We start from the raw sequence: 9,607 nt of genomic DNA on the forward strand, positions 1-9,607 counted from the left end.
TTATCCCCACATATCAAACTCATTTTAATTGATCTCAATTCTGTTTTTCATTCAGGACAGATGAACACAAACATGCAAGTCTTAACCGGGATTCGAACCAGGAACCTCTGGCGTAGTAGCGCCCTGTGCTAACCACTTCGCCACAGAGGTCGGCACTTTCTAAATTATAACACTCAGAAGCAATGTTAACAAATGCAAATGATATGAAAGAGGAAATGAAAAGCAACCATAATTCAGGTAATGTATGTTATAAATACTTTTCTATAGACAAACTTCTATCACATCGACTAATATCAAAGTATCTAATAGTTAAAATATACAGAAATTTTGACTGTAGCTTTGTCTAGATTTACCTAAGTCCTGGTACCTCAAACTAAAAGAGTAACATAAATTAATGTTTGTGAAAATAAAATCTTAAGAAAGACATTTGAACCTAAAAAAGATAAAACAATAGGACAGTGGAGAAGGTTCAGGAATGGCAAAAATTGTTTTTTTAAACATTACAGCTTATTTTGTTTTAAACATGTTTTAAATGTTTAGACAGTGTTTTAATCAAGAACCTAAAAAAAACATGTTTTAAACAAATAAAACGTTTGAAACATAATGCCAAGAAGACTTGATTTTTACGAATAATGATTAATAAGAAATCTGTTAATAATGCAAGGAATGTATGTGTTCCTAGTTTTAAAGTAAACACTTGAATAACTTCATAAAAGGCCTATTTATGTTTGTCTTAAATCTGGCATGTAGACTGTACGAGAAGCTTCAACTACTCCACAGTTGCCACCTGATAGCTAATCTGTTTTTCGAAAAACGACATTTTATCGTGAATACAACAAAACATAAGCATTACAAACTATATGCAGTATATTAAGTGTTTCATTCTCATAGTATTCAATTTAAAAATGTTTTAAACATTTGTAAAAAAACAGCCGTGTGTTTTAAACTTTTAAAACAAGTTGTTATAAACACTAATTGTTTTAAACATGCCAACTCTGCCAAGGTTACACAATACTAAAGTGTATAGTCTATATCATAGGCGTAGCTACGGGGTGTGCCGGGTGTGCCGGGTGTGCCTAGGCACACCCTAATGGGCTGCTTTATCAAAGAGAATTAAATACAGATATTTTAATAAGAGAGAAAATAAGCGGCAGTTTGTAAGAAGTTGAAAATGTCATTACTTGGTACAAACGTGAATTATCGCTGATGAAACGAGTGTCTATAGATTTTCGATCTTTTGATGTCATTGGAGAAAGAAGATATTTACTGCATTCTACTCTGTACTGCAGCGTTTTTCTTCTATACCTGTCTCAAGCTGCACGTGTGAGAGAGCTTTCCCAAGTTAAAACTAAATTAAGAGCAACTCAGAAGCAGGATAGATTGGAAGCCCTGCTCTTGCTATTTGTGGAAGAGGAAAAAGCTTAGTCTATTGATGTAAACGAAGTTATTGATGAGTTTAAGAACATTGTACCTTTTGACAGGCTTCTCTTGTTATAGATGAAGTGTATTTTGATGTATTTGTTTGTAACATTTATGAACATTTTGTGTGTGTAATTTCTATGCAATTTGATTTTTTTCTACTACATATATACATATATACAAATTTTCAACACTGTCATTTAGTGAATTTATATTCCTTTACAAACACCAGTGCAGTTAAAGAGGCAAGTGATTGTGTTGCAAAATATGCTATTAAAAAGGTACAAGACCTCATTTTTTTTTCTTTGTGCACACCCAAATATAAAGTTCTAGCTACGCCTATGGTCTATAGCCATCCCCTGATGCTAACTGGAATAATAAAATCAACAACACCTAGGCAGGTAGACCTCACATCACTCATGCGAACGCATAGAAAAGTTTACAGAATTCATGTTAGAAAACCTGCCTGAAAGCCAGGACGAAGATGGAATGACAATATTATGATGGGCCCAGAGGAAAATAGGAAGGCTGGTGAAGAGAGAATTGATCTTTGCCAAGATAAGGACAGGTGAAAAACATTCCGTCAAAACCTTCAGGTTTAGAAATGTTAGAGTAGTGTTTTAGTAAGTTAACTTCTCTTACTATTTAAAGAATAATTGACCATTTGATCATGAAGATTAAGATAAGACACTCTAAAATGTAAAACATCAAGCGTACGTCAGGTATATTTTATAAACATTTTTCAAAGCATTTAAAGATATAGGTTTGGAAGTTAGCAAAGAGAAAACTAAATATTTAAACGTGGTCCCTTACATTAAAAGAGAAACATAAATTAAGAGTATTTGAAAATAAAATTCTCGAAAATATATTTGGGCCTAAAAGGGATGAGGAGACAGGCCAGTAGAGAAGGTTACATAATTTGTATTCGTGTCCAGATATTATTAGAATGATTAAATCAAGAAGACTTAGGTGGGCAAGCCATGTGGCACGAATGGGAGAGGAAAGAATAGTTTACAGGATTCCTGTTGGGAAACCTGATGGTAAGAGGCCTGTAGGAAGGCCAAGACGAAGAATGAGAGATAACATTGAGATATATCGGTGAGATGGACCTAAAGGAAATCGATAAGGATGGAAAAGATTGGATTGATCTTGCCCAGGATAGGGACAGATACAAGGCTTGTGTTGCTGTAGCCAGTGGCGGCGATTGGATTCCAAAACTATGGAAGGGGGGCAAGGACAGTTTTCTTTCCCTTGTTAGATAAGGTTTAGCACAGTGCTCGAGCTAAAGTGGCAAAAAAGGGGGCAACTGCCTCCCCCTCGTCCCCTAATCGCCCCCACTGGCTGTAAGCATAAACCGTCGGGTTTGAGAAGACTAGAGAGTTTGTTAGTTATGGTGCATTTTATGTGAAGGCACATGATCTTCAAGGGATCAGTGAACCAAAGCAATTATTATTATTGCTTAACAGTATTTCCCGGGATATCCCGTAGTAGAGCTCCCGTATTAACATTCTATTTCTCCCGTATTCTTCATTAAAAGCCAAGATCGCGAAATTTCAACAGATTTCGCTTATACCCTGTATCGCCTATCTCTGGAGCAAGGCCGCACATAGCAGCAGAAAAGGGGAGAAAATCGAGGGGGAAGAGCGAAGCAGTAAACGCTGCAAGCAAGGCTGGTAACAGCAGTCGCTTTTCCCCTCCACGCAATCCCATTCCCTCTCACGTGTTCATTGTTGGAGCCGCGTTGCGTCAGTACTTGCACAGAGACTTGTTTTCGATCGCTTTCTCTAGAGATATCCAGGATAGAGTATAGTTCTGCGGCAGCAATGGAGAAATACACATGGGTTAGGTCTATAAAACATCCAAATTTGTAAATTGTTATTGTCTATTTTGATCTGTGTATTATATAAAATGTAGATTAATTTATTCATTTATTTTTATCCAATCCATAAACATTTGTTCTACTGATGCCGCGTCGCAAGAAATGCGCAGAATTTGTCGCAACTAAATCTACCGCATATTCATGGCTGAAAGTTAGTTACCCTAATGGCAATAGTCAGGTACGTCAAGTGCAATGCAAGTAATCTTCGAAAAAGAAAATTGCTTATCTGATACGTAAATGCATATATATATTCAAGGTGTAATTAGTTCAAGTGGGCACTTTTTGCTTTCATTAGGTGACAGGTCCTCTCAAATTTGCAAAAATTGACTACTTGGAAATTTTTACTTCTTTTAATGCTTTTCAAGGATAATGCAATGATGTTAACGCGTGGCACGAAGTCATTATAATTAAATCAAAGATTATAACGGTCAAATATTGAGTAACAAGTAATTAATCTAATTGCCCGTTATTAAGAATTAATTACAATTGGTAATATTAAAATCCGTCGCGAATACAGGTGTCTAGCAACTGTCTTAGCCAACACTAACTTGCTCAACCACCGTTTTTCGCCCGAATTCGGATTTACATGTATTCTTATGGGGAATAGCAGGAAAAGAGCAAATTCTAAACCAATGGACCGAATTGGATGAGATTTTAACCAGCGAAGACCACATCATGAAAGTACTGATTCCAAGATTTGAGCCTAATCAGAACAGAAATACGGGAGTTATGAATTATTAAAGATTCATCGCTGGATTCAATGGGAGACGCTACCCTACTGAGTTGGCCCTTACGGAACGTGTCGAATACAATAGCTGAGGATTTAACCTAATCTCTGCACGAGGGGCTGCTACCAGAGGTTAAGGACCGGAGTGAGCGTTGACCAGGATAGGAGGACAACGGTCAAAGCACCAGAAACAATAAATGAATACCTAAACACTGAGGCTAGAGCGTCACTTCGTTCAAATCTGGAATAAAAGGGATGATTCGGAATAGCGAAAAAACAGTTTGCCTACAATCGCCACCTGAGTGTGAGCTAGAGCCATGGAGTAGAGCAGAGTAGACCCAGGGGGGTCGTTTCCCCCTCGCCGTCAACGCATTCGTGCACATACGCGTGGTATGTGAGAATAACGCCAGACACGTCCACCTGTGTCAATCGTCCGAAACAACGTCCTAAGTTAGCAGAAGTTAATAACATTTAATATCCACGTGTGTCCATGGGAAACCGCGAAAAGTGAACGAGTGAAGCCAGGATCCGATGATGCCATACGGAACTGCCGGGAGATCCATTTTCGCCAACTAGGATAACCGCGAAGTGCCACAATGGAGTGCAGACGTCTTCCAATACTGTAGGACCACTTTCACCCTACCCAGGACAGAGGGAATGCAGCGAAGGTAAGATCCAACCATTTGCGTGTGTGAGAGAGATAACGCCAACCTACCGCGAATCTGCGTAAATCAAATCATTGCATGACTTAAATCAGTGCTAGGGCATAACTAGGCATCGATATTCCGGCGGACTATCAATGTTGTAGATCAGAGTTTATGTTAACAGCAAACAAAAGTTCATTGAAATATATTTATACCTTCAGAAAAGATAAAAGGGGTTCGCACAAGGAACAATTATTCACTTTATACTTAAAACCCTAAATGGTAAATTGTAAAAGGCAAGGTAGCCAAAAAATAGCATGAGTATAGTCAAAGTATTAATTAATCTAACCTTTGTAATTGTCATATTGTCGCAATATGCCATGAAATGAGTGTATGAATGTGAGATCGAGTGAAAGAGGGCAAGATGTAATGTGTATTTATCTGTGCTTTAATATATGTGTATATTCAGAACCACCGTAGTATTATGTAACGTCATTTCAGGTACTTCAAATCAAATCCTCCTAGGTTTATTCTCGGTAACTCCGACTGTTAGGCACTTATCCTGACCGTATTATAATTCATGTAATGTTTGCGTTGCTGAGTTCAGTCCAGTTGAGTTAATTTTATTTTTCAGCGCGTAACAAGATCACCACATGACTTCATCGAATCTTCTTCACTGATCTTTAATAATTTACACAAATTATCATCCGTGCCTAAAAGGTTATAGCAACACGGCTGAAGCTAACCTAAGTTTGTATGTTCTTTCAATCGAATTCCTAATTTTCATCCTCATCGTCTCGATTAACCTAGAAAGTTTAAAAAGCGACATGATGTAATCTAAGTTACAAAAACAAAACGCACAGTACCCGTCCATACTTTTAGTCTTATCATATGGTTTACTATAGCTCGACCACAAGGAAATAAAACCTTCCGTCAAAAGCGTTCGCGCATCTTCCCTGCCGTTATCGGTACTCGGGGCAGTGTTGCCAGGTGAGACTTGAAAAAATCGGGAGATTGTTCCTTGGGAAACCAGAAGATCTGCTACAAAATCCGATGATCTAATAGTAGCGGATGAACGACGTTCTCGGGGGGGCTGGGGGCAAGGGGACGTCCGCAGACTGTTTCCAGCGAGGGGGAAACAATGTATTATTATCAGGCGGGTAAACAAGGCATATTACCCCGTAATAATGTTGCCTTTCACAGAAAACGGCACTTGAGTTTGAAATTATCACGTTCCTACATCCCTATTATAATAATGGATGTAAATTTCTGTGACTGAAATCAACTCATACGTCTGAAATAATTATGTCAACATTCATTTTCCAGAAGGGGAGGGGGGCGGCGACCATCCTTGCACTTCCATCTGGACGGCCATGCCGCTATATAATTTTGTTGAAAATGAAGTATTTAAGAATAGTATATTAAGGATAGAAAATTAAGTATTTTCAAGCCGATGAAAGTTTATGTAACAAATTTCTTGTTATTAACACTCACATGCTTTATTCGTCAGTTATGCTGCCTCTATGTTGCTGCATTCAATATATATACATTATATATATTTATATATATACACACACACATACATGAATAAAATAATTTGCCCACGCTACGAAGTCAGTGTTTCTACCTCATAAGGCAAGGACGTTTCACTGTGTTTGTGTAACTTCATCCATTTCATGTTTTTCATTCATCCATATTGTCGTACTTACCCGTAGAGACACAAAAGCGAAGTAAAATAACTAAAATAGAATCGGGTGGGATAAAATACAACCATCTAAAAATAGTAATGTAGTAATAGTAATAAAATAATGTCCTAGCACAATTAAGTATCGTTTGGCATAATTCCACAGTTCAAAACAGCACTTTTCATGGCTGAGTGGAGTTCCACCCCATCTTCCCCCTCCATGTTCAAGTAAGATCAGCAGGAAACGTGTTTTGGAGCAGGACTTTGCAGGTGTCATAGCAATAGTGTATTAAGGAATTCTCCCGAGAAATTAGTAGGTCTGGCAACACTGACGTTGGCCACGCTGACGGCTCCTTCCCCCTGTCCTTTCCCCACCCGCCAGCGCGATGAGGTTCTGCGCAGGTTTCTTTCCTTGTGGTTCCACTATAGCGTATTCTGTGTTCTTACTAGGGGTCCCAGGTTCGAATCCAGGCCTGGGCGTGTATGTTTGTGGGTGTCCATTCATCAATATCATCATATCATCACTCATCCCCATCTTCGCAAATTAGCCAAAAGTTGCACAAAAAGCGAAGTAAAATAAAGCAAACCAATCTCAATCTCAATCTGTGTTCTTACTCTATGCTTAACGAACTTTTCCTATCACTTTTTATCTATTCTTATCTCTTTCAATTTCGGTTACTTTACGCAGCTTTTCTACCTATTAGCTTAATCGCGACGACGAGGATGATCGATGAAATAGAAGATTGGACAAATACATGCCTTAACCAGGACTCACATCTGGAACGTCTGATATTATAGCGATTACTTTCAACACTCCGCCACTATGTTCGACTTATATTTTAATATAAAAGATAGCTTAAACGATGCCTCATACTACTAGCATATGTTACTAAGAAAGACACCATCTTACATTTCCGAAAAGTCTTCCAAAATAGTCCAGAAATTCTAAAAGGGACGATCTTGACAATTTTAAAAAGTAGATATTATAGTAATGATTTTGTACTTTATTATGAACAAACTCTAATTAAATAAAAATCAGAATAATATTTTCCCTTTTATATATCTTGAAAGCCATAAAACGTATTTCATGTTTAAATTGGTTAATTTAATTACTGAAGTTTATTTTGCTCGGTATAAGATTTATTATACTTCAAAAATAAATCTTTGATATAGTTATATTTTAACCTGTAAATATAGGAAATCTACTAGATGGAATATTTTTGTACCAGAAGTAAAAATCATGTTCAGGAGAGATGGCAGATATTTGTAAAACGAACAACAATTTCATTTTTGAAATCTCCGATGATTTCTTGCTAACGAACTAAACAGAATTAGATTACTAATCTCATTAATTCTCATTAAGTTGCCGTGTTACTGTTCTGTTAATTTTATTACTGGAAGAAATGGAAATTTCAATTTAGTTTCTCCATCATTTTAATACAAATTAATAGTTATGGATAATATTATCTCTTCCTGTGGTACCGTTGTAACATAACCAAAGGTATTAAAAGTTATTATCTCATTTCAATTATCCATAAAAAAAAACTGACGTAATAGTAATCATAAAGTAATACATTTATTTTGTACATGCATATATATAATGTTCAAAATGAATTCTCATTCCACAAAATTCTACACGTCTATTTTCATTACAATGGTAAGTGGCAAACTTGCGAGGAAACAGAACGTTAAAATATTTTAAAGACAATACTTGTAAAACTTTGAGAACAATTAACATTTACATTTAAGTAATACAAGCTTATTTAAACGCATCCATTACAAGCAAATATCATTGCTTACTGATACAAAAAAATATATATGAATATGTGCTGTCTTATATAAATTTGCATTCCCTTTTTGTAGTTTTACTAGAAATTAATTTCACTTTCAATTCAATGGATTATACACATTACTTCCGATGTTTCCGATACTATGATAGTGTCGTCGCAACTTTCTATTGCATAATTTCATGTCTCAAATCTTTTTGTTGGAGTCCCGGAGAGAACAGGGGTTTTAGTGATTGTGTGCGTAATTTTTTGTAGGAGGAGATGAATGCTTAATTGTGAGAAGTGACCAATAATATTATTTTTAATTAGCCAATAATAATCATTCCAAATTTGTCAAATAAATAGTTTTTTTTGGTAGTAAAATTATGTCGAATTGTTGCTTTCTTCAATTTTGTTGATGCTGACGAACTAGGTACTGCTTCCTCTACGACCAGCCATGCTGTCTGCGTAAGAGAGAAGATTACGTCAGCAACGTGGAGACGAAAATAGTAAAAAAAAGAAATGATGCATCTAATAATACACAAAATTTATGTCACCGTTTCATACACGACATAAACTAACATGTTGGACGGAGTCTGCATTCTAAACAAGCGCTTGGGAAGCAAGGCTGTACATATGCACACCTGAGCGAGCAGACTGTTTCACAAGATTGCTTGTTCGAACATGCAACGCGTGAGGAGAAATCTAATACAGCCTCTCCCTTTCTCTCTCTCTCTCTCTCTCTCTCTCTTAGTGTTGCGTGAGAGAGGAGCATTGTGGGAGTATTACCTTCAGGTAACCTTGAAAAAGAATCCCGTTACACAGCATTGGAATGCTGTCGGTTTGGCTAACGGTGTCTTCAGATTTACATCTCCACGTGGGCCTCCCTATTGTCTTTCGGTTTTTTTACCTCTCCTCTACGTTTTTTCTTTCATCCGAAAGGTCTGCGGTGAAAGTTAAGAGGTGCGGCATCTTCTTTTTTCGTTTTGCCACGGACTCTCGTTTTCAATGCATTTCTCAGCTGCTAATTGATGGTGCCTCATGACAGTGCAGTGTTCTCTATCCACCCAAACATTGTCGACAGGAACATCGTTTAGCTTCTGAATTGCCATGTGCATGCATACAAAATAAAAGCAGGTTTTCCTTATATGTATAGGTAGTGTATTCCATGTATTCCAATAGCAAGATTAATGGGTGTTGAAAGGTCAGACGAATATGTTTCTTAAGCAAGTTGGAGCTGCGTTCCATTGGTATTAATTGAAGGGCTCGGGTGTGAAACATGCTTTTTGATTTTGATTTGATTTTGAATTTAAAATTTTGGGTGCGTCAGCACTAAGGCTATTTTGTACCCGTCATACTATACGGGGTCCAGCCCCTTACCATAACTAAAATAGTATAACTGTAATGCATTGTTCTAACTAAAAGCTTATCATTTTCTGACCGGTTATAAGCTGAGGCTACAAAGAGGCACTCAGCACATATAGCGAC

The sequence above is a fragment of the Lepisma saccharinum genome, unplaced genomic scaffold (genome assembly GCF_977018435.1).
Source record: "Lepisma saccharinum unplaced genomic scaffold, izLepSacc3.1 HAP1_SCAFFOLD_513, whole genome shotgun sequence".
NCBI classification, from domain to species: domain Eukaryota; kingdom Metazoa; phylum Arthropoda; class Insecta; order Zygentoma; family Lepismatidae; genus Lepisma; species Lepisma saccharinum.